The following is a 26833-nucleotide window of genomic DNA, read 5'->3' on the forward strand; positions in this document are numbered from 1 at the left end:
TAACACATTCTCCCAGTCCTCTTCTGGATCATCCAAATGCTCTCTAGCGAACCGCAGACGGGCCTGGACGTGTACTTTCTTCAGCAAGGGGACACGTCTGGCAGTGCAGGATTTGAGTCCCTGGCGGCGCATTGTGTTACTGATTGTAGCCTTTGCAACTGTGGTCCCAGCTCTCTGTAGGTCATTCACTAAGTCCCCCCGTGTGATTCTGGCATTTTTGCTCCCCATTCTTGTTAGCATTTTGACGCCACGTGGTGAGGAGGGAGTTGAAAGTCCGTGTTGCCCAACGACAGCCCCAAAACATCACTGCTCTAGAGGAGATCTGCATGGAGGAATGGGCCAAAATACCAACAAAAGTGTGTGAAAAGCTTGTGAAGAGTTACAGAAAACGTTTGGCCTCCGTTATTGCCAACAAAGGGTACATAACAAAGTATTGAGATGAACGTTTGGTATAGACCAAATACTTATTTTCCACCATGATTTGCAAATAAATTCTTTAAAGGGATCCTCTATTTTTAAGACAATTCTTAAAAGATAAATGTTAGTATGAATTATAATAATTTTATATTAAAACCCCTCTTAATGTTTTTGTTTTGATAAAGTTTGGAAAATTATTTTATTTATTATTTTAAGTGATAGGTCGCCATTCTTGTTACGTCGCACTGGTCCCGTAGCCGAAATTCCAGCGTGTCACTCGTTAGCTTTCCCAACATGTCGTCAGTTCTACCCTTCCTATTTGAACCAGATCTGAAAAGTGAAGAGCAGGACAGCACTGTCGGTCGTTCACAAGACGAGCTTCAGGGAAAAATGCGTGCAGCAAATACCTGATAAGACAAAAGTTGGGCAAAACTGGTGATGCGAGAGAGTGCTGTTGTGTTGGGAACTCCGGTTGGGAGCGAGAGTGTACGCTGTCCGGTTTTATTAGCAGATATTCAAGGTAAGCATATTGCGTTTTCAAACTTATCCCAATATAATTATGTAGATTGTTAGCATCCAGAGCTGTTGTGTGCTTTACATACAGTACAGGCCAAAGAACACACCTTGTGTAATCTATGTCTTGTACATTGTAACGCGTGGTAGCTAGGATACATGTATAAAAGTACCAAAAAGGGAAGAAGCTTCCACTATGCACATTTATTCACAAAGAATAATATTTCCACCTTGACCACTCTTCACTCGGGAGCTCAGCAGTAAGCAAACACGCGTCCCCTGACGAACTCCCAACATTGTTGTGAGGTCCAAGTCAGAGTCACTGTCGTCACTGTAGCGTGCCATAGTGCTTTAATTATTTAGTATGATTTGGGGAAAACTCCCACGAAGAATAGTCAACATAAAAGATAGCAATAGTAATCCAAACCCGCGTTTTTTACTCACTCGAAGATCCAGGAATTAGACCGATCGCATGGCAATGTCGCAGCCGTCGATTCCACAAAATTGACTGATCCGTAAAGCCGCTGTGGGACTGACGAATCAAAAAAATGGACAGATCCGAAACCAATATTGCAGACGTGGTGGGACCGTCGGATCCAGAAAATAGACGGATCCCTTACTTGACTGAGGATCCAGGAAAAATGTTCAGGCGCCAGTTGTAACGCGTGGTGGGTGGGGTACATGCATGCAGGGACCAAAAAGGGGGAGAAGCTTCCACTTATGCACATTTATTCACTAAAAATAATAATTCCACCTTGACCACTCACTTCACTCCCCTTTTTCCATTTGACTGGAAATTGCATCCAAAAGCTGCACATCGTGGCATGTTACTTGGCGAGTTTAGGCAGCAATAAGCAATTGTTTAACACGCTACACATTTGGAAAGATACCAACTACGTCATCACTGCGAGCCCGCAAACCATGGCGCCAGTTAACGGTCAAAATATGGACTAAATATTATAAAATATTGCCATTGATTTAACATTTTATGTGTTTCTATCAACATATTTCAGTACAAGAGAACAATTGTGGTTTATTAGAGCATACATGTATTTAAGTTAGAGGATCACTTTAAAAATCAAACAATGTGATTTTTTTTTTTTTCACATTCTGTCTCTCATGGTTGATGTTTACCCATGTTGACAATTACAGGCCTTTCTAATATTTTCAAGTGGGAGAATTTGCACAATTATAGGTTGACTAAATACTTATTTGCCCCACTGTAATTAGATTACTCACTACTGAAAAAAATAACGCCGTTATTAACAACACTGGAAATGATGCGATCATGATGTCATCATTTGCATAAAACATGATGACGTTGCAAGGAAGCAACTCTGTATCAATTAACTCCAAAAACAGGTAATATTGACTTATTACTGGAATATTGGCTGCATTTAAATAAGGCTAACGTGAGTACCTAGGGTACGGAATCACATTAAGCCTTTGCTAACATTACACTTATGCAGCTCATTATTGCTCAGTGTTACAATGTACACGTTATTATTTTTGTCAAGAACTGGAATGAGACTTTAGAAGAATGACTAATATGATCGATTGTTCAAACACGTAATGTACAAAAAAGTGCAGATAATCCACCTTGAAACGCTCCGCCAACATCCCCCAGTGTAAATCACTTTGTCACTCTCTGACACCAGTCAGCAATCACTTACACGATGCGTCACTTTCGCTGACATCACAATTATCATAAAAAACAGCAGAGTGGCAGTAAACTATTTTTACCGAGCAAGACGTCCGCACGACTTGACGATGACAACTCCATTTTTGCTGGTTCTGCTCAAATTAAATCTACACTGACGACTTTGATACGTGCGGAGTGAGTGTTTACATCCCCGCGGACCGGGCGGAAAATAAATATACTCAAACGATCATATCGGCAAACAACTAAGAGCAAATCTGACATATTTACCATTAGAGCTGTAGTGAACTTTGGTCTAAATGAAACACATCCATAAAATAAAGTGTTTGTTGCGCGCTGTCGTTTGAAGCCGGATTTGTTTTTGCTCTTTAATGATTTCTCTCTTCTGATGATGATGGAAGCCGTGCTGACACCTTCTTTTGCTTCATCAAGTTCCGCTGCACAATTACATGAATTTACTTTCAATAAATTACCATCTTTGCATACATCAGTCAAATCACCCAGCTGAGGCCTTCGCAAACAATATGCATTATTAATTTCATTGTCAGTGTTTATTTGGTGAACTTGTAAGCGACTTGGACAGCCCCATTGCCTTGATGATGCATTAAAAAGCATCAGGGTCGGCTTTTATCGAGGGATGACATGCTTGCGCGCATCAATCCGCACCCTGCTGAGGCCACGGGGGGTTGGGAGAAAAAACAAACGAGCCAACCCCAGTGAAAGACCTATCAAAAAGTCCATAAGACGCATCACGAGCTGTCCGAGCTGAAACAGGGGAATCGGGTAGATCATGCGCATCACTGCGATTCCCGGTGAGTGGTTGCTCGCGCTGATTGAGTGCGTTTCTCGTAAATGAGTTTCGCCTCTCAACAGCGCTTAATTGAATGAGCATAAGCTACTCGAGAGAGCGAGAGAGGCAAGTAAAACAACGTTCAGTGGGAAATGAGCAGTTTGTCGACGGCTTCTGTTTTTGTCTCGAAATACATCCCAGGAATTTAGTGGTATTTTACACGAGAAGTGATGCTCTGTGACTAATGGACTAACAGTCCCTTGAAAAACACATTACCGTAAACCACGGACTATAAGTCGCAACTTTTTTCCCCTGTGCTGCGACGTGAACAAAGATGCAGCTAGCCCACCTAGTTGAAATGGATTGGGCGTCTATCGCTGGCAATTGCAGCCAATGAGGTAAAACACAAAGTGAGTAACAGGAAAGGTTCAGAGGTAGAGAACATTTAAACAGCCTCCCTCAGAGCCGAGCATGCTAATGGCAGGAACAACGCAGTTAGCGAAGACAAATCTGAGTAAGGCGGCTTCGCAGCCATCCGTACCGCCCCGAGGGCTCTCGAAGCGTGCCGTGGTGGCAGCTCTCATCTGCAACCTACCAATCATTCCACTTGACAGCTCGGAGGTGCACCCCTAGCAATACTGTGAGGGAAGGGGTGGGGGGGGGGGGGGGGGGGGGTCATTTCTACAACAGAATAATAAATACTTTGATGATGCATTTTCACAAGTGAAGTACTCACATGTAAGATGAGGGAATAGGTTTTTTGTTATCTTCAAGCTCCTAAAAAAGATGTAGAAATATGGTAGATTAAAGGTTTAAAGGGATCAATTGCACTTTCAGAGTTGTAAAATGTCCCAGTTTTCTCCAATGCAGCATGCTTGTAATACTCTTTTTTGCAATCTCTTTGGACCACCTGCTGCTCAGGGGGCACAGCTGGAGCAAAGTGCTACCATGTGGTTCATGTGATTGATTTTCTTTACATTGCCATGCACGTGGCATCACACCTTCATTTTCCACACATGCTAGAGATGCCATCCTAAAGAAAAACAGAACTCCTCCCATCTTCCTGCCGGCCACCCCTCCATCACTCCGCCATGGTTTCTTAGTGGCTCATTGCCCTTATGGTCTTTTTATGGTCCGTGGCAAGTCATCTGTGCACGTCCTTTTAAGGGGGAATAAGTCCGTATGTGAATTGTGTGTGGCAAGGGAAGGGGGTATTGGAGGTCTGCAATCAGACCAAAAACCATCATGTCACACTGCTTGAAGGATGACCTCAGCCGCTGAAGCTTGCAGGAGTCTGACTGGGCATCCCCATCTTGAGGCCATATATTTTTCCATTTTTTCCCCACCCTCCAAAAAGTATCATCTGATTCTCAAACAGGCCTTCATCTCAACCCGGCGTCTCTTAAAGGGTATGAAAACGCAAAGGGGGTGTGAGACATCAATAGAACCGTTATGTGCCAAGATAACAAATATTGATAAAGTTAACAAAAAATCAATCACATTAATGAGCAATTATCGAAAATAGATCGAAAATGACGAACATTTCCGAAAGTGTTCGGGAAACAGCCGAATGGGGCGGAGACGTCATAACAAGGAAACAAAAGGTCGAGGCAGGTGCCATCGTTGTTTATCGACGAGAGTTGCGTTCGTGTTTGATCAAAAAATCGCTAAAATGGTTCAAACCTGTCATGCTATGTGGTTTACAAATAACCATTTGTCGCAATGTAGTACCCATGAGTTCCCGAACGCGAGAAAAAGAGCTGGACTACGCAGACGATGAGTAAAGTTTGTCAGTGCTAAGAGGGCTAATTTTGCAATTTTACAGGGAAACGGGAACCTGATGAGCCAGAAGATGTGCCTACAACCTCAAAGAAAACAAAATTTATGCTACTTCCCAATCACTAAAGACCCACGAACTGCGAAGGAGTGAATTCGTGACCCGTATGTGAATAAATCGAGTGATTCGAGCATGTCTGTGGAACAGGAATATCAGCTTGTAGAGATCGCAAATCACGGCGACTTAAACGTACATTTGAGACAACAACTCTACCGAAGTTCTGGATTAAAGTCATTTCGGAATATCCCGACATCGCTTGGAGCGCGCTGAAAACTGTGCTACAATTTCCAACATCGCTAGCTTGATCTCACTCTCCCATCTCGTCTCAACGAAACAAACTCAGCCCTCCCACTGATTCAGCGGATGAGTTGTATTTTTTCCCTGCACTTAACACGACGGGGCTAAAAACAAATGCTATTTTATATTTGCTGTATTTTTCTGCCGCACATTGCCGGTGTTCTGACAAAGTTGGCATGCGCGTAACGTTAAAAGGGACCGCGAATGCAGCGATTCCTAAGTACACACTACAAACTTTCTTTAAAGAAAGGAATATTCACTTACGTTTGCCATGTTTGGCGCACACAACAACTGCACGTAGCCCTCTCACTTAACGACTTCGCCGTGTCGTTAAGCGTTAATTTACGCCATTTCCGTGTTGCACATGTATGTTTGTGATGTAAATAGTTTTTTAGCACCATTGGATAACATTGAGAGTCCAACTGAATATAAAAGTGGGACACCGGTCCGTGAAAAAAAGACCCAAATCACACCGGTCCGTGGTGCAAAAAAGGTTGGGGACCCCTGCTCTAATCCCATTCATATTTGTGTCGGTTGGCAGAGCGAAATCGATGATAGCATATTAAATGATAATTATTCTATACATTATTTTGCGGTCACGGTGTATCAGCTTCACAAAACGAAATGCAAAACATACCATTTGGTGTTTCCCACACGAACTGTTGTCGGGCTTTCATCAGTGTGATTGCCCCCCTCAATTATCCTTTCATTAGGCTGCATTGGCTTTCGTTTGGGCTCAAATTGATAACCCAAAACACCAAAGAAAGGTTCATAACTCTCCTCGTCACCATTAGAAGAATGTTCGTTTCGTCGGGTTCGTCGCTGCAAATAGAAACAAAATTGTCTGCCATCATCGCCGCCATTCAGTACTAAGCACTGAGCCGGCTGTTTCCCGAAAGTGACGTCACACACACAATATACTAGAGTTCCGGCATCTCGTCCTTTTAGCTTGACAATCGACCTAATTTCTATCATTTTCTTGGTGTTGCGATGTGTGTAATTACACGAAGTGGCATGATATGAATTCAAAAGGCATGTGCTGATGGATAAATGATGGAATATTAGCATTTCCCCAGGTGTTGTCATACACTTTAACGAAAATTATTACGGTACCACAGTATTGCAATTACAGCTCTAAAATGTGTTACTTCAAGGTATCTGAGTTATAACCCCCCCCCCCCCCCCAAAAAAAAAAAAAAAAACTTTTTTCCATTGAACAGGATTTAAATTTTTCAAAACATCAGCAAATTGGAACATAAATATACTAGTAATTAGAGGTGCACGATAATTATCGGTCCAATGATAGGAATTATGACGTCATCCCAATAAATCCAATAATATTGTATATTATCGGCCTATTGATAATATTTTTGGCACAGTGTCAGATTGGGATGTGAGCGTTCGTTTCCACTCCTGTTTTGCCAGTATGCAAAGTTTTGTTACCGTTCTAGAGGCCGTATTTTTCCTTCACTGAGTTATAAACCTTTCTATGGCAATTAGAAAATGTTTGCATATTATTGTGTTATATTTACAAGTTCTTGAGAGGCCTTTTGGTTATTGATAGCCTTGCTGTTCTATATTTGCCAGGTTAAGAAAGTTTCATGGACCAAACGACAAAAGTCTCCTCTACTGTTGCACCAAATGTTTTATCTGCTGACAAAGCACAATACCTGTTGGGTTTTTGTTTGTTTTAGATCAGTGCTCATTGTTCAGGGGAACACATCGTCAATGATATTGACTGATTGATTGTGATAGACCTAAATTATATTTATTTGAAAAAATTAATATGGGCACTTTTTTTTAAGTCAAAACTGTTCTTGTCTTTGTTTAGTTCATTATAATGTTCATGTCATCATGAAAATTCTGGTTTAGTCAAAGGCAAATCTATGCTCAACCATTAGTATTTTTGACCTACTGGTGTTCAAAAACTCAGGTGAATATACAGTACATTGAAAAATTATATATGCATTATCTATTATCGTATCGGCCTTCAGGAGCAGGAAGTTATCGATATCGGTTTCAAAAAATGGATATCGTGCACCCCTACTAGTAATGCTAAGTTTAAAAAATTGTCTAAATAAAATTAAAATAATTGCAGTCCTTTGGGTGAGCGTAAAGCCACAGCCACAGCTTAACATTATCATCAGAACAAAAATAATTGAATTGTTTTCCATTAAAAGCACATGTGTATGACTGATATCATGTTTACATTACACACACACACACACACACACACACACACACACACACACACACACACACTCTCTCTCTCTCTCTCAACAAAGACAGTTGTCAGAGAGCAAAAACCATGTTTTACCACCGCTAGACACACTAAACACGCTGGAGTTAACTCTCGTAGCTGGTGGGAAATGTTCATGATAGTGTTTACTAGGGGTGTAACAGTACACAAAAATCTCTGTTCGGAACGTACCTCGGTTTTGAGGTCACGGTTCGGTTCATTTTCGGTACAGTAAGAACACAAAATGCAAAATATAAATGTGCTAGTTGTTTATTACACACCTTTGTGCTTTCAAAAATAGGAACATTAGCCTATACAAAGCTAGAATTCTGTTCAAAAAGTAGCGGGTATTTAAAGATAATAATCCAACAACAAGTTGCCTTTCAGACCCCGCATATTGGTCAGCTTTCTTTCTGAAAGGAAGAAGAAAAAAGAAGTCCTGTGCTAAAGAGAAAAGCAATCCCAATGACAAAGATTTTAACATGTATTTTACAAATGAAATGCCTCAATGAATCTTTTTTTTTTTCTTATGAACGGTTTTCAAAAGCTTTATTGGTGGATTTTCTCAAGTTAAAGCGCCACACAGAAATTAATAAATTTAATTGTGTAAGCAGGATCTGTATTATTCTTATTATCAAATTACTGGTGTTTTAGCTCATTTCTATTTACTTTAATGGGCTATTATTTATTTTATTATGTGTTTGTATTTTACAAATGTGATGTAGTATTCATTTATATTGTATATTTTATGTTGTATAAGTTTAGCTCCTATGTGAATATTAGTTCCTACTTGTTTTGTTGTGGTAGGAGGGTTTTGTAGGGGCTGTGTTGGTTATTATTTTTTTGCACAGATGACAACTGTAAATCAACAAAGACAAGTGAACCGTGCCCCGATCTACCACTCAAGAGATCTGATGAATTTAAAAAGTGGGTTATGATTGCATATTTGTTGTAAAATCGACCGGATCCACCGTATTTTTACACAAGTGACTTCCGGTCTGCCCGGTTTGCTAGCTAGTAGGACTGACGCAGGAGGGCCGCGCCTCGCGTCAAATAATAAACTCTGCGGTTCTTTTCCCGTGCATCGCGTTGAGCCGCTTCTGGGTCGCGTCTAACACGCGGCCGCACTGGTGTGCATTGGCTGATTGACTTTAACTGCCCCGTTCCACTGCGTTCTTGCGGCGGCCACGTTGTTGCGCCGTTGACGTTTCTTACTGTCCTACTGTGTTGGTCCTCGTTATAGTAGAGAGGACGGAGTAAATATAATCTACACAAAGAAACTGTAACCCGATCGACTCACAGCCTCGAAAAGTAAGGTTTACATTACGTCAGAAACTCGTTCGGTACGCGTCCGTTCCGAGCCAAGCACCAAGTACCGAAACGGTTCAATACGAATACATGTACTGTTACACCCTTAGTGTTTACTCATCTTTAATTTTGTATAAATGCCAAATCATATTGGTGGTATTGTCTCCTCAGCAGCCACCCTCCGGTAACATGTTTTACTTGTCGGTTGGCCCTTCTCCTCTAAGCCGCGGCCATCTGTTACTTTTCTGTAGCTGAAATATTCCCATACCAACGATTTCGTTTTCTTCAATAGGGGGGTGGGGGAAATTCAGGAGTTTCACCTTCTCCAGCCATCATGTAGCACAGCTGAATCACTGACACTGAGCAACAACCACTGGGGGAGGGTTGAGCCTTGCAGCTGGAAGCAAGGGATTTCTCCCTGCATTTACGGTCCATAAAAAAATAGCTAATACCTTAGGGACGATATGACTGATAATTTTTGCGGTTTTGAAACTGATGTTTTCAAACCACGGTATACCTTGAAACCGGTTATCAGCACATGCCTAGCCCTCGCCTTTAGATGGTGACGGCAAAAACAGAATACGAAGACGCAAACTTTTGATTCCAGCCTCCAAAGCAGAACGATACGATTGCAGGGTGTGCTCCGCAACCATAAAAATGGAAAACTCTCACTCCGATGACGTCAGCACTCGCACACATCAGTTTGGGCATGTGCAGCGCTGCTACTAAACATTCAAAACAGCAAACATCCCGGAACGTCGGCTTTAATAGACTTTTTTTACAATAATTTTTATTTGAAATATATTTAATAATCGTATTTTTGTGGCTTTTGGAGCAAAAGAGAAAACCCCGTGGACATCATTGCATGGAGTCAGTGGGTATGTTGTCTTCCAGGCTGAGGAGGTTGTTGTCAAGGAAGTGCATCATTGGCTGTCTCCTTAGAAAACTGCACTGCCCCCTAGGGCCGGCATGAATACTACATCGCTTTCACGCGGAATTGCGACATCGTTCGAATGGAGACGGAACCAGGACAGAACCCTTTCAATGCAAACATGAAATTTGTCGTATTCTCGGAGTGCCACCTTGTAAACGGCGCCTACGATACAGATCAATCTCACACAGCCCAATAACGAATACACGTAGGCTAATGTAATGTCTAAATGTTTCAAAGTTGGACTCACAAATACAGAAATAAACAGATTTTAATTAAAACTACTTTTCTGCTAGATTTAAACCTTCAAAATGTAAATAAGGAAAAATAGAATCTAAAAGAAAAAGTGGGAAGATATTTGACGTATCTCAGGTTAACGGTACTACTCTCATTTGTTGCTATAAGTACTAAATCGAAAAACTTAAACCTCATAATTACAAACTGCGAACTTCAGTTGGTCAGTGCAACGGTTGTTGATCAACAATCAAGGAGGATTCCATAGCATATCAGTCAAACAAAACAAAACCCTTAACAAACAAGCTCAAATGGTTGGTTTTGAAATGGGCGATCTCTGAGGGTGGCTCACACAGTAGGGAATTTTCCTGACAAGTGACTTGACCAAGGGAGATTGGAGTTTAATAAAATTGGGGCTAATCATTTCCGGGAGACGGGCTGGAATCGCTCAGTTGGCAGAAAGGGGAGAGGAAAAAAATCCCGATCGCAGCTCCGGCCCGTCAACGGTTCAGTCGACATCCTCGGAGGGATCGAGGCGTGAGCTTGACAACATGTCAATATCACTTGAAGTGCTTTCTCGCAAATTCCGCTCCTTTTGGGAAATCACCGGCAAGAAAAACACTTGACGAATAGTAGTTGATCCGGCGGACTGCGGGAAGACAATTCAAACAAACACCCGAAAAAAATGGAGACGAGACTTCTTTGGCGATCACTGTCAGCGCGTTGACTGGACCAGACGGTTTTTTCTAACTCTCAGCAGCATGAGCTCGTCTGCCTGAGATCTGACGAACTTCGGTGAGTTTATCCCCCAGTCGGGCTGCCTCTTCAATGTGTCAATCAGTCGCCTCTCAGAAGATGACATCATGATTGAACACAAACCCGCATTAACGGTGACAACTTCAGCCGCAGTTCAGCAGACGAAACACAGAAGCAGGCAGCCAGGCAGTTTATAATAAGTGTTTGGAATTTTTTCCCCCCCTGTGTGTATTTTTACTGTTTACATTTTGAGCTAATCCACATTAAGCGCAATTTTCCCAATATAGCTCCCCACCCTGAGGTGCTTGCTACAGTCTCCGGGGGCGACAGTCACTCCTGAGTGGTGATTTGTCCCGGGGGCTGCGACGCCCACTGAATAAACATGAGCCTTCTCGTCCTCCTTCCGCTACACTTGTAAGGGGTCACAGGTCGGATTCACAAACACAACATAGCCACTTACAATCCTAGTGTGTCGCAAAGAATATGTTAAGGACGTCATGTCGTTTGGTCCAACGCAGGTTTTCAAATTTCCAACTTTGTCGAATACCTCTTACAGTTTTAGTACTTCCCACTAATTTCCATTCTCAAGACTAGCAATCAGACTTATTACACATTTAAACTGTTTTACTCCCACCAATTACCACATAATTTGGCCCAAGTCTTTAATCCTGCATGTTGTCCATCCCTCCTACTAAATCATTCAAAAGCACGGTGCATTTCAACAAGCCAAACTTCATATATTTTAAAAAAAAAAGAAAATCATCCAAAAAAATTAAAGCTATTGGCATTATTTAGTTGTTGTTTCTCTAGTTTACTTTAAAAGAGCTTTGAAGATTCTGGCATGCAAAAGCCAAGCTGAAAATGGTCTTATTTAAATGATCAGAAACACAGTGGGAAACAATTTGTGAACTTTGGTAGACTGCTGTTCCAAGATAGAACAAACATACTAAAACAGTATCAAATTGTGTTTGACCAAAACTGGCTTATTAAAGAAACTAAAATAGGCATAGAGTCAGAGTCACCCGATTTGGGGAATCTTCCGATACAGAGTTCTGATCCAATAACGGAAAAAAAAAGTCTATATACTAGGCCTGAACGATATTGGAAAAAACAATTGCTGTGATTTTTGGGGGGTTTGCGATATATTGTGATATTGTATTGCGATATTAAAAAAAATATATATTTTGTTAAAGAAATTTTTACTAGATGACTTGAATAGCTGTTTGGAGAGACTTTGGATGACTCATCATGACCACAGTGTACAGTATTCCATCGTTTTTCGCAGTTAATAGGGACCAGAACCCGCCGCTAAAGTGAAAAACAGCGAAGTAGCGCCCCCCCCCTCCCTCCCCATTTTTTTTTTTTTTTTTGTGTGTGTGCTCAATGTATTTATTCAGACCTAGCACTGGAAAGAGATACATATAAGACATGTTTTTTCCTCACTTTTTTCCCCCCAAAGTATAATTTTAAAAAATGTATATGTATATATATATATTTTCATGAATGCTTTTTAAGCACTTCGAATGTAATAAATATGATCAGTTTTAAACATAACTGTCCCACTGAATCATTTTTAAACAAGAATAAAGTACTGTAGTAGAAAAATGCTTGGCTTTATTAAATGTTTCTGTTTACCTAACATGGCTGTGACTCTTGGAGTGACATGTAGAAATTACAAACTCTTCATAATGACTTCTGGCGTTTATTTTATATGTCTCGAACGTCTCCACATTCTCCCCCCACAGACACACACACATTCATTCCAGCCCGCGCTTCCTTGCAGAAACTGTTTAACAAGTTAAACGATGATTGACAGATTGCTGCCTGGGTTCTTTGGCCAGATCAAAGCCATCGTTAACTTTAATAAGCAAGTGCCGCAGTGACAGAGCTGGGAAAGGGGGTGAGAAAGGCTGTGCGAAGGAGTGGATTGGAAAGGAAAAAAAAAACTATCGCACGTCCTTGCGATGGGACTATCGCGCATGCGCACATCGCGATGGCGATGTTTAAACGATATATCGTTCAGGCTTACTATATACATGACTTTTTATTTCAACAAAAGTTCCAAACATGTTCCAATACTCGGACACCCCGGACAGTTCTTTCTCTTCGGCTTTTTCCGGGTGTGTTGCAGGGTATAAAACGAATACTTTTGTTTCTTTTGGCAATGCCATTGTTTTTCTGGATTTTTTTTTTACTTTTTAGCCTTAATATTTATTTATATATATATTAATCCTGTCAAATGTATCGCATTAACAGGCGCTAATCATTTTTTTAAAATTAATCACGTTAAAATATTTGACATATTTAAAGCAAGCGCGGAATGACCCGCTCATGCATTGCCTCAAACAGATTACAATGACGCACTTGAGAGCTAGGAGGCAGAGAAAGGTGTCTTGTTTTGCGCTTTTTCTTAATAAACGTATAACACTTTGTTTCTTAATTAGCACATTCAGCTTCAACATCAACACAGCTTACGGCTCTCTGCAGGCCGTAACTCTAACTCACTCCTGCATCAAGTGAGTGAACAACATTGTACTTCAGGGTGCCTCGGATAATTCTAGATCAGAATATTACAAAAAGCGAGTGGACACTGGTGTTCATTGGACCGTGCCGTTTATTAGCATAAGCTTCGGCAACTCCTTCACAACAAACATAAGTATCATTTAGTGAAAGCACAACAAAAATAATATCTCTAAAAAAAAAAAATAATAATGTTCACAGAAAGAAAAGCGCTTCAATCTGTATTAATGAGGCCCTATTCTCACACAGTTAAACAACAGTGAAAAGAGAACTGGCATTCCCAATCAAAATAGCTATGCAAAATACACATAAAACTTACTCAGACTTTGGTCAAACTATATTCACACATTTCATTTAGTTCAACAAATACTTTTGATGGCAATATTTAGTCACAATATACAAACTATCAGAGATCTCGTACGTTGTGAAGCCAGCACTCAAATGACGTGAATTACAATGGATGAACCAGTAAACAGGGAACTGCGGCGTCAGTCGAGGGACAAAACTCACTATTTGGCTTGATTTCTAAGTTTATTTAAAACTCGGGATTGACACCTTGTGTTGTATTTCAATCATTACCTTACGTAGTTATAAAGACACTGTGGAAGAACGGCAGGGAGCCCCTGTGACGTCCCGCTCGGCGACGTCAAAAATGGCGAGCTACTAGTTTAATTTTTTGATTGAAAATTTTACCAATTTTATTAAAACGAAAACATTAACTCATTTGCTCCCAGAAACGTATAAAAACGTTCTATTTTTAAATGCTTAACTGTCCCACAAACGTATTTATACGTCTTTTGCGTTTTTTTGTACAAGAAGCATCTAGAGCTTCCGATCTATTGCCGAAACAAAAAACAAGCCTCAAAATCAATTTTAAAGCAATAAAACTGGCCACTGGAGGGCAGTAGCGCATTTGTTAAGACCGCAAAACCCAATTCAAACAGTACAACTTTATTAGGGAAGTTAGCAGAGCACCTCCGCAGCTTGCTGCTCAGGTCCACCGCACGCTCGAGTGTCCTGCACGGAAACACGCACGGCCAAACCAGTTCCCCCCCAGGAACATAAGTTCCCCAGGCGAACGAGACAGTGGTCACCACAAAAAAAAAAAAAAAAAAAAAAAAAAAAAAAAAAAAAAGACTAAAAAAAAAATCCATCTTTACGAGACAGTCGGCAATGAGGGAAAAGTTTAACCGCTGTCGCAGCCACCAAACGTCATCTCTCAGGTAAGTGTGAATAAATTGTTACTTTGCTATCAAAAGCTCTATTTGGCTGGTTGTTCATGTTATTTTGTAAAAGGAAAACATTCAGATGTTTGGGATGTCACTGAAGCAAAAAATAGCCGTGTTAAAGTCAAAGTTATGTTTGAAAATTTTGCGTTTACAAAAAGCTCATTTTCTCAGTTTTTTCATCAGAAATTGGAAAATTGCTCAAACTAAGCTATTTTCTAATGCTGATTTCTAAAGAATGGAAAAAGATATGAACTTACTTTTTTTTTCCTGCTGAAAGAAGAGAGTCTAATCTTTCCTTTGGTGGGTTCCATGTTTATATAGCAATAGAACAGAATTTTTTGTGGGCCTTGCAAAATCAGTCAAAATCCAGTAAAATGGCCGGGAGCGAAGGGCCTTGCTCCGGTGAAAATGGCTGCGAGTGAATGAGTTAAGAGGGGTTTTAATATAAAATTTGTATAACTTGTACTAACATTTATCTTTTAAGAACTACAAGACTTTCTATCTGTGGATCCTTTTGACAGAATGTTGTTAATGTTAATGCCATCTTGTGGATTTATTGTTATAATAAACAAATACAGTACTTATGTACAGCATGTTGAATGTATATATCCGTCTTGTGTCTTATCTTTCCATTCCAACAATAATTTACAGAAAAATATGGTATATTTTAGAGATGGTTTGAATTGCGATTAATTACGATTAATTTTTAAGCTGCGATTTCCTCGATTAAAAATTTTAATCGCTTGACAGCCCTATTTTTTTTTTTTCCTTTAAATCAAAAATGCGATCCTTTTCACCCGATTCCGATCCTCTGAAAAATGGCCTGATCGGCCTAATTTCTGATCACGTGATCGAATCCGAGACATCCCTAGATCGAAAAACTGATAATCAACAGTATCTGATTCTTTGTGTGTTGGGCAAACAACAAATTTACTGATAAGCCTGTTGTGATATACAGTAAGTCCATTTATTGCACAGTAAATAAAAATGAGGGCGGTAATTTTCACGGCTGCATTTTATCGCTGCATGCGTGCGTGCATGTATAATTTGTGCGTGCGTGTACATGTGCGTTTTGGTGGCATATGAGACTCCAGTTCCTTTCACAGATGTTTATTAGTCATCAACACACCATAGAATTTAAAGTTCAGACATACAAAATAAGGAAATACATCTATATTAAACACTGTAATACGTTACCATTGCTACATAGAGTCTAATAGGGAACTTTAGCCTGCTATAAAACATTGGCAGTCTTCTCCAAAACGCAAACTTGCGTTAGAAGGTGACACTTCCAACATGAAAAAATGCTGTTTAAACAGCATTTTCAAACAGAAAAAAATTATATTATATATATATATATATATATATTATTGACAACACATGCATGACGAACAGAGAAGTGTACTTTTTTTAACGGAGTGTAAAGCTTACGGTTAGCGGCTTACCGAAAGTATTTCCGGTGAACATTTCAAAATAAACGCACGTCATGTTCAACATAAGTAACGATTTATGGAGTTAATCTCACATACTTCAGATTCTACACTAAGAATAGCTTTAAAATAACACACTTTATGAAAAATCTGATTGGCAATAATTTGGCTTTATATTATCTCTGTGCAGAACAAGATGGCTACGTTCATACTACAGATCTTGATGCACGAATCCGATTTTTTCGTGTTTTTCCGACTCGAGTGAGGCATTAACTTGACGGTCTGAACGTGACAAGTCGCATAGAACTGGACCATTTCAAATCCGATCTGGGTCACTTTCGTATGTGGTTCAAATCCGATCTGGGCCACATTTCTCAGACTGTCGCGGCGGTCTGTACTGTCCAGTCTCTCAAATCGGAATTCATGCAGCAAATACGTCATCAAAAAGCGAGAGAGACTCTCTGGTAGCAGTGCAGCTGTGCGTCATTAGCGCCTAGCTTGCCTTGAACACGGCTTTTTAGGAAGGGTCGGACTTGACAACAGTCATAAAAAAAATAAAAATGGGTTAATGATAAGCCTGAAAATGATCGGTTTTCTGTCTGCTCCATATAAGCAATATTTCAACATTGCTTAGTCGGGGCAAACTGCCCGTATGTGCGTGTGACATGCACGGACAGTGCGTGCATGCTATCGATCCATATACTTTGAATATAAACCTAAACTGGGATTATTTATGTCTGTTATTTGTGTCCTCTTTTTAAAAAGCAAAACATGATATCCCAGGAATGACGGATGGCAGCCAGCATGTGTGGTCATTTGTTTTTATGCTTCTGCGCATGCGGGTCGTCTTGCTCAGCGCGTGTCGGACTGCAAATTAGTGCGCATGCGTAATACTTGAAGGATCTCAATGGACAAAGGCAGTCTGAACGGGCACGCCAAAAAAACAGATATGACAAAAAATCGGATTTGTGCATTAAGACCTGTAGTATGAACGTAGCCGATGAGTCATTTTGGATCAAATACTGTGTAAACACTTTTGATGGACTCCAATTGGGAGAGAACAAAAATTTAATTGGGTTTTTCATCTATTTCATATTCTGCACTTAGCTAGCTTTCGAATAACTCGTTATGCATGTTTTTTTTTTTTTTTTTAACATTTATTATTTTGACTATAGTTTGTCTTTTATTTAAGAATAACAATGTATTGCATTTGAACGGGTGATTTATTAGGATGTGTTGTCATTACATTAGTGGTTGAATTGGTTAAAAAAACTGATAATATCGCATATCGGCAATAATTTATGAGACAGTATATTGCCTACTAAAATTTGTTATCGCGACCAGCCTTCTTACTGAAACATGACCAAACATAAAAACAAGAAAGGTTCCTGTCACCAATTAAGTTCAGTTTCAACACTGAATGTTGACAGACAACCTGCTGTTTCCATACGACCGAAACTAGGCTATAAAAAACTGAAGAGGGTTGTTTTATTTAGGTCATTTGTGAAACTTTGCTGAACTGGGAGAACAACTGAGAACAATCATTCTACAATGAGCGGAAATTGAGTTTAGCTCAGCTTCGCTACTGAATTTGGATATATGACAAACTGACGATTATATAAGACTAAAACTGCCTTATAAAAAGACACTGAAAAAGACAGAACTTGAGCAAAGTAGTTTTGAGAATATTGGATGGACTACTGATAAATGAATTACCCACACAGACCAACAGCCTATTTAAAGATTTGGAATCCCACTGCCTGTTCTTTGGACGGTGGATCCAAAATGTTTGGCAGCCTCTCATCCGAACTGTACCTGCTGTATAACCGAGACTTTTCCAAGTATGAAAATAGAAACGAACGGCTCTCTGACACATTATCTCCATTGGAGACACTGCATGTACTGTATGCGTCAGCAACTTCAGCACTAATTCCTAAAAACCAAAACAGTCTTAGGATGTTTCAGATCACAGTGTTTTAACTCCGATACCCCCACGCCTCTGAGGACGCCCATTGCCGCAATGAGATCCAACATCTGACGCCATCCGGGCCGCTCTTGTTTTATGAGGGGTGATGGCTGGCAGCTGGGATGCAGGACCCACTTGGGATCGGGCCGGTCAGATCTCGTCAGGCGCCGGACGACCAGATGAAACGGCCGTCCGAGGCCCGACGGCGCAGGTTTGCCTTCAAAAAGACAACATGGCGGAGGCCCGCCGAGACGCAACTGCCCATGGGTGCGTTTATGAAAGGGAGGGGAAATGATTTATTCAGCATGTTTACAGTTTATATTTTTCTTAAAGAGCAGCGGATTTATTTCCTATTTTAGAAAAATACGTTTATAATCCCAAAGGTAGGAAATTCTCTTCGCTGTGGAGTTTCACGTCAGTGTTGATCACCTGTTACAGCGCTGAAGCGTCTTGATTCAAGTTCAATTTGGTCCAGCTTTGCGCAAACAGTTTTTGCATCAAACATTAAAAGTTGGGTTTTAAACAGCAGCGTTGAGAGTTGAGAAAACATATTTGATTCAGCAGAGGTTTCGCCACTGATATCGTAAGAAATGTGCCTTTGACTAAATCTACCAAAACAGTAATCAATTTTTTTAATGATCAAGAAATAGATTATAGTAGTATTGAAGGAAATGTAACTATTATTCTCCTACAACATCCAACTGCATCATAATCTCACCTGTGTGTTCCACGCCAAAACGAACATGTAAGTGTCCACTATTAAGCGAGTAAATAATACATATATACAGAAATAGAGCATATGCAAATAAGGGTGACTACAAGGCGACTTGGCGATGCAGTAGCGATTCATCACAGTGGCTGAGGTTGCTCTCTTCGCCGTCCTTAGCTTCATCTAATGAAGCCCCCCACATGTAAATGAGCATGCCCTTTTCCTTGATTTCTCCTCTTCCGTGTTTAAAGTGTACGGCGGAAATATTGGAGCACGGCCGAGATAATGTATGTATGGAGGTCATAATGTATATTAAGAATCACACACACACTCTATTGCTGCTGGCTCCGATTACTTGCACGTGACATTGTCACGCTCGCTGACACATTTGCGTCTTTTCTTTGTGTGTCTTGTCTTGGAACCAAACACCAGTTTAAGAAAAACACAAATCACCTGGTTGTGCTTCTCTGAGGTTTAGAAGCTCCAATCATTAGCTTCGGAAAAACGTTAGCATTGTACATAATAATGACTTTGCTTTGGATGAACATACTGTACATGATTTCCTAATTGCGCTGTGGTTATGGTTGGGCGATATGGTCAGTCATTGACGCATTCACTCCCAACCATTTTCACTGGAGCAAGGCCCTTCGCTCCCGGCCGTTTTACTGGATTTTGATAAGCCCACAGAAAATTCTGTTCTATTGATATGTAAACATGGAACCCGCCAAAACTCTCTTTTTTCAGCAGAAAAAAAAGTTAGTTCATATCTTTTTCCATCCTTTAGAAATCAGCATTAGAAAATAGCTTAGTTTGAGCAATTTTCCAATTTCTGATGAAAAAACAGAAATTGAGCTTTTTGTAAAAGCATACATTTCAAACATAACTGACTGTAACACAGCTATTTTTCGCTTTTGTGACATCCCAAACATCTGAATAATGTTTTTGTTCTACAAAATAACAAACAACAAGACAAATAGAGCTTTTGATCGCAAAGTAACAATTTATTTACAAATAACTGAACGACTGAACTGTTGAACTATTTGCACACATAACAACAGGGAAGGCTCTCGGCTGTTCCCGGTTGAACGAGGAGGCTCCCAGTATTCTGATGAGTCCGGATCAAGATCGGTCTCACTTTTTTCATCATCTTCATCGTTGGTTTCAACCTCGGGCTCAGGAGTAATGCAACGTGAGCTTAGCAGAACGTGTGTGGAACCTGACGCTGTTGTGGCCGTCACCGTCTGTGTCATCAAGATAGATTTTTTTTAATCCTTCATTGACGATGGTTTCGTTTTCTTTTCAAAACAATCCTCCAGTGTCGTTTGCCTTTTTTTTTTTTTTCAGATCGTTCTCCACATTTTTCTCAAATTCTCACGCGTCTTCACAAGATCCCTCCAACTTCCGTTTCTTGACGATTTTTCTTCACTTCCTTTCTTGGCCCGAGATGAGTTTTTACAAAATGCGCTACTGCCCTACAGTGGCCAGTTTTGTTGTTTTAAAATGAGTTTCGAGCTTTGTGCATTGCAGTTTAGGTGCAACAGAACCTAAAGATGCCTCTTGTCAAAAAAAAAAAAAAAAAAAACGTAAAAGACATTAATAAGTTTTTGGGACACTGAAACAATTAAAAACAAAACATATTTATAGTTTTTGGAAGCAAATGAGTTAAGGTTGGGCGATATCGTCAGTCAAAATGAATTGGACGTCTAGCACTGTCAGTGGTACTAAAATGGGTCGGCAACCCAAAATGTTGAAAGAGCCAAATTGGAGCAAAAATAACAAAAAACTAATATGTCTGGAGCCGCAAAAAAATTAAAAGCCTTATAAGGAAGGTAACACATGCTGTATGTGTCTATATTAGCTATATTAGCCTACTATTAAATGACTAAGTTGGCTACAAAAACAGCCTTCATGATTACCGCATTTTCCGCACTATAAAGGCGCACCAGAAAGTCTTCAATTTTCTCAAAAGCCGACAGTGCGACTTATAACCCGATGTGCCTTATATATGGATTAATATTAATTAACCATGGCATGACATTCCATTTAGCTCACCTCCATCTTGTGGATGCATAACGCAGCACCAACTAGTACTACTACAGCGCCTTATCATGCAGTGTGCCCTAGACATGAAAACAGATTAAAAGTAGGCCATTCATTGAATGTGCACCTTATACTCCTATGTGCCTCATAAGTGGATCAAAATTAGTTAATTCTGTTTAGTTCAGCTCCATCTTGTGGATGCTTAACACATTGCCAACCACTACCACGACTTCTACTGTGCCTTCTAATGCAGTGCGCCCTATACATGAAAACAGTTTTAAAAAAAGGCCACTCATTGAAGGTGCACCTTATACGACGATGCGCTTTTTCGTGTGGAAAATACGGTAAATGTTTATTTTCTCTGCAGTGAATCCTATAAAGAATGACGCACCACGTGACTACTCTGTTGTACAATGACGCCTCAAGCTGCCTCAAGTTTAACTTTATTACAATATGGATGAATTAGAAGAATTTGTCATGTTTTCCTCCTTTTCCTCCTCCTTTAGAAACCATATTAAAAGTAAAAATATGTTTCCAATGAGCCAGCAGAAAGAGCTGCATGCGGCTCTAGAGCCGCGGGTTGCTGACCCCCGCACCAAAACATTGGCAATCATAGCCAGTTTTCCAGTTAAAATGACTTGGAGGTCCATCCTTGTCGATGGCAGGGAATGAGTTGAATACTTTGGGGTGTGTGTGTGAGGGGGTTAGAGTGTTATGAGGGGCCATAACTGAAGTAAAAAAAATATATATATATGAATTGTTTTAATAACAATAAAAATATAACAATAATAATTGAAAAACACATATAATTCAGATTATACCACTTGTATATCAAATTTAATATTGTGGCCTAAATGACCCAAAATGTGTGTGGACACCAGTTTTTTTTCTTTTTTAAACAACCAAAAATAGTCACTTGCCCTATATAGGGTGATTTTTTTTAAATTAATGAACAAAAGCAATGTAAATAAAGTGCAAAACCTTTGTCTTAAATATGTTTTTCCTCAAACCCTAATTGTACTGTCAGCCCCCAAATATAAAGTAATTATTTCACAAAGAAACGTGAAATCATCTATATACTGTAATAACTGGTTGGGAATTTTCATCTACAAAATAAAATAAAATAAATAATCCGCGAAAATAATATGAATTAAAAAAAGCTTCATAAAAATCGATTTATCGCCCGGCCTACTGTATGCATAAATATCCTGTCATACATAGTCTAATCTGCTTTCTGCCTACTTGATGTTGAATCTCTCCTTGCATGTGTAAATCTAATCTGCTTTTCCGTGTGCTGTGCAACTCAAATTATACAGCAGAATGTAAATTCCCCTTGAGGAATTATAATGAGTATAATAAAAAGAACTCAACTTTAAAATTCCCATTGAGAGATTCAGCATTCATCGACGTGCTTTAAAATGTTAGAGAGTTTCAAATGGCACAAATGAAGAGTCGAGCAAGAGTTTATGTCTCCACAAGGGAAAAGCTGAGTAAAATGTGAAATTCGGAATTGGAAATTGCTAGACACCAAAGCCAATCATTTACATTGATAAATGACCAAAACTATCCATATTTGAAAGACTAGTATTAGTAAATAGACCGCAGTGACTACAAATCACTCACTCGTTGGCTGCTGTTGACTGTGATTAACGTCCAATACATTTTGACTTGAAGAGCTGCCAGTCAAAATGGACTGGATTTCTATCACAGTCAATGGCAGCCAATGAGTTTAAGGTCTTAAAGGAAACCTCGGACTTATAGACTTGTAGGCTCTAATAAGCCACAATTGTTCAGAAACATGAAATATTGCCATCGATTTAAAGTGCGTACGACAGGATTAAAAAAAAAAAAAAAAAAATCTTAAATAGCATTGTTATGTGAATTAAAATCATATTTTGAGACGATTCGACTATATACAACAATTTGGCAAAGCGCAGATGGCGAGAAATTAGTGTTTTAATCCGCTGTCTAGCCACGCCTGCCATTATAGGGCTCTAGCGTCCCCAACAGGTGGATGACGTCAGTGGGAGAATGGTTTCATCTGATTTAGTATGCAGCCCATTGAGGGGGAATTATTCATAACGAGGAAAATGTGACGAAGAGAGCCGCAAAATGTCATTATTTCAGTCTCTCTACTCCAGTATTTTGAAAGGATATTCTTTTTATCAAAGTATTTTTCCCAATTGCTAAATAAATGGAATGGTCATGACAAATAACAACCGTGTGCGAAATGGAATATAAAATAATAAAAGGCATTTATTCAGTACGACATGGCAAAATTACTCCATAATGGTCAAAACTGTCGACTTCACCTTTATTGTCGAACCTCCCGAATGCTATATTATGCCGCTGCAGTTAGTCAAGCTTTTGACATTTCCCCGCCCCCCCGGCTTCGGGGAATGTAATCGAACCAAGAGGCGTGACAGATAGCCGACATGCTAACCCGAACAGAGTGACGTCTCAAAGTCTTATTTTCGCTTTTCCAAGCGAAAAATCACATAAAACTAGCCCGGATCATGTCACACTGCCGCGGGGTTGTCGATTGTCTTCGCCGATCGGCAACCCGCCCGGCGGAGAACAAGTTACAGCTGGCTCCCTGCTACTACGGACAGGATAGCTCGCCGGGGAAACAGCTGGAGAGTACCGCCGGACAAACCGGCCGATATCGGAGGAACGCGTAGCTGCCACTTGGTCACATGAATATAATGAAAAATAATGCTTTACTACACGGCGAAGACATAAACAAACAGCGGCATGCAGCTGTTGTGCAGCTAAAATGACAGAAAGAATGTGTCTTAGGAGATCTTTTCTACCTGCCCATCCATGATGAAATGGAAGTAAATAGTCCTTAATTTAACGAAAGTTTGTAGTGTTTACTTTGTAATCGCTGTATTCGCGGATTTCTGATCGGGTGGGAAATTTGACAGAACACCTGGCACATGAAGAGGGCAATAAACCGAGCATAGTGCTCTCCCGGCGGGGGGATGTGCGACAAGCCACCGATGTCGTTGGCCGAGTGGAGAAGGAGCATGTCAGCCACAAAATGCAAGCTACCTACGTATTAAAATGATCCCAGTATTTGACATAATACAAAACAGTATGTTTACTCACTTCTCCCTGGTGCAAAAAAAAAAAAAATTCTGCAGCCGTTTGGCTGGCGTGATGTGAAAAATAAACGAATTAATCTGCAAAATCAGATGAATCCTTAGTCCTTCTCATACAACAGTACGGCTGGATAGTGAGAGGACTCCTTCTACCATAAACGTCACAGCGTCCTCTTTCTCAACTGGAGACTAGAGCCAGAAGTCACTCATTTTCATGGCGTGGGATTAAAAAAACTAAATAAATATAGTGATCGCTTCCACACAGATCCAAGCGGTCCATTTCATTCAGGAGCATAAAATATATAAAAAATATACAATAAAAATAAAATATAAATAAAATATGAAAAAAAACATGCTTTTTGCTGTCATAGGCACTTTAATATATCATCTATATTTAGAACATGTTTTGACCTACGGAGGGCGCCATGGTTTAAGCGCGCAATGGACACTCGGAGTGATGACGTTAATTGTCACTGTCATTCGACGAATACTATCGGGTTACTGCAATTCCTTCTACGCGGCGAAACGTCCAATACGTGTGCTCATCGGTTAAAAGCGGCGAGTAATTACTATTTGTGTTTTTATTAAGTCTTTTATTACCTTTTCATTGCCTCAAAATACTTTTTATACATGTTTCCCCTCTCATACTTTTAAGCATTGTGTTTTCTTGTGGTAGCTTTAAAGCAAATTGTTGATCTGCTGACCACATTAGTAACGTAGCACATTTAAACCAACCTTATTTGATAATACTACGTTTAAGTATTTCTTAAGGTGTCTTTAGTATGTTCTGTCTGTATGCATCTAAAAAACACAAGCTGAAAGCCCTTGGTAGTACTTTGGGTGTCAAATACCCCTCTTGTAGAACATTTCGCCGGTGTAGTGCATTTTGGCAGAACACCATTTTTTCCCCCAACTCTCGTCTCATCCCGTCTTTGCTGTTCATTTTGCTTTTGCTGCTCGTTTTGTAAAATATCGACAGTGCTGTCATGCTCATTAATGTTCCTCTAGGACAGGGGTGTCCAAACTTTTTGCAAAGGGGGCCAGATTTGGTGTGGTAAAAATGTGGGGGGCCGACCTTGGCTGACATCCTTTACGTAGAACAATATATTTAAGCAAATTTTAGCAGCCATTCTGTGTGTCACATTTGCTTTAGTATTTTTTTATTAGATTAGATTAGATTTTTGAAATTCAACAATCTCGCAACTAGCCTTTGTGGCGTTCTCTTTCAACTCTTGGCCTCTTGCAAAATACTGCTGCTGTGAAATTAAACTAGCTTCAAGTTGCTTCAATAATCCGCTGTGAATCTTCCCTGTAATCTTGTCGTACATGTCAATGTGTTTTTTTTTTTTGGTAATATCGCCTTACATTGAACTCTTTAAAAACAGCGACTGTCTCTTTGCAAATGAGGCAGACACAGTTGTTGCGTATTTTAGTGAAGAAATAGTCCAATTTCCACTTATCCTGTCGCCATTTTAGAAAATTGGAAGGGTCACACGGGGTAATGTTACTTAGAGTGCTGCTGCCTTTTAGTGGGTAAATGAGGAGCAGCATTTAGTGTGTAAGCTACTTCATATGCTGGTAGCAGTACTGCTGACCATTTTATTATGGGGGCCAGACGTTATTGATTTTACAACAGAGGCTGGGGCCCGGATGAAATTTGACCAAGGGCCGCATTTGGCCCCCGGGCCGGACTTTGGACGTGTCTGCTCTAGGGTTCCAATTGAAAGAGTTGAACAGATGACATGTTTATGTCGCTAGAGTCATCTCTGGAAGAATGGCAGCGTAACCATGTGACGTCACCAACAATGGTGACCTACTAGTTCAACTAATTTTACACATTGTATAAAAAACGAAAACATCAAGAGGGGTTTCAAAATCATAATTATTTTAAATCATAATAACGTGTATCTTTTAAGAACGACAAGTCTTTCTATCCGTGAATCCATTTAAGTCTGTGATTTGGAAATGAAATGGAAATCTAAAACTGGCCAAGTCGGTAAACTTCAGTTGTTTTTCCAACTTCTAACACTCCAATCCAAAGTCACCGAGTACACATCATGAAAATGCGGTGACAAAAGTTTTGTAGGGAAAAAAACATGAAAGTTAAGCCCTGGGAAGGAGAACTTTGGGAGACGTAATTGGAATAATGTGCATACGTACAGCATTACATGATTGTAGCCCAAGCGTGTATAATGAAGACAGAGCTGAACAGTTGGACAACATATTGCCAGACAGCAGCCATTAGCCAGAGAGCGGCAAAAGCACATCAGGGGAAAACTCAAGGAGATGGAGAGGCAACGAGGAACGGCAGGAGGAAGAGGGGAGCGGCGGGCCGAGCGCAGCGTCACAATAAGCGGGGCCGACAAGCCGCGAGCGCGCCCCGTGCTCCGACACTAATTGCCCGTGAAAGGTGACCCGCGGTGAGGCGGAGGCGCTCAGCTCCGATCGGCCTCGCCGCGCGACGTGCGCCCTGATCGCACGCGACACCAGACAGCCGAGCCGTCACGCCGGCCACCAGCGCCACCCGCTCGACAGCCGGAACCCATCCGGGAGCGGCGAGGGAGGGTGGCCGACGGCGGGGAGAGCCAGAGAGAGACAGATGGAAAGTCAAAATGATTCCACTTTGATTCTCTTACCTGACTTGTGTTTGGACTTGAGATGACACGTACTCGCGCCGCACTTCGTCGCGGCGACTACATTATGGAAGTGGCTTGGCTTTGAACCGCAAAGATGTCAACCATGCTGACCTCTTCGGATGGCTTCAAAAGCAAAAAAACAGAACAAATCCAGATATTATTTACGCAACATTGATCAAGTGCCCTTCAACATCTAACACACAAACATGAAGTCTTT

At 40.4% G+C, this 26833-nt stretch overlaps 1 protein-coding gene across 2 annotated transcripts in view; it reads right to left on the reverse strand.

The window, feature by feature from the left end:
- The window catches only part of LOC130910532 (teashirt homolog 1-like), a 281199-nt gene that overhangs the window by 231842 nt on the left and 22524 nt on the right, over positions 1 to 26833 (reverse strand). For both annotated transcript variants that reach the window (XM_057827929.1, XM_057827928.1), the window contains exon 3: positions 26617 to 26739. The gene's annotated coding sequence lies outside the window, so the exon portion shown is untranslated. The remainder of the gene's footprint in view (positions 1 to 26616; positions 26740 to 26833) is intronic.

The sequence above is a fragment of the Corythoichthys intestinalis genome, chromosome 22 (genome assembly GCF_030265065.1).
Source record: "Corythoichthys intestinalis isolate RoL2023-P3 chromosome 22, ASM3026506v1, whole genome shotgun sequence".
Taxonomy (NCBI): domain Eukaryota; kingdom Metazoa; phylum Chordata; class Actinopteri; order Syngnathiformes; family Syngnathidae; genus Corythoichthys; species Corythoichthys intestinalis.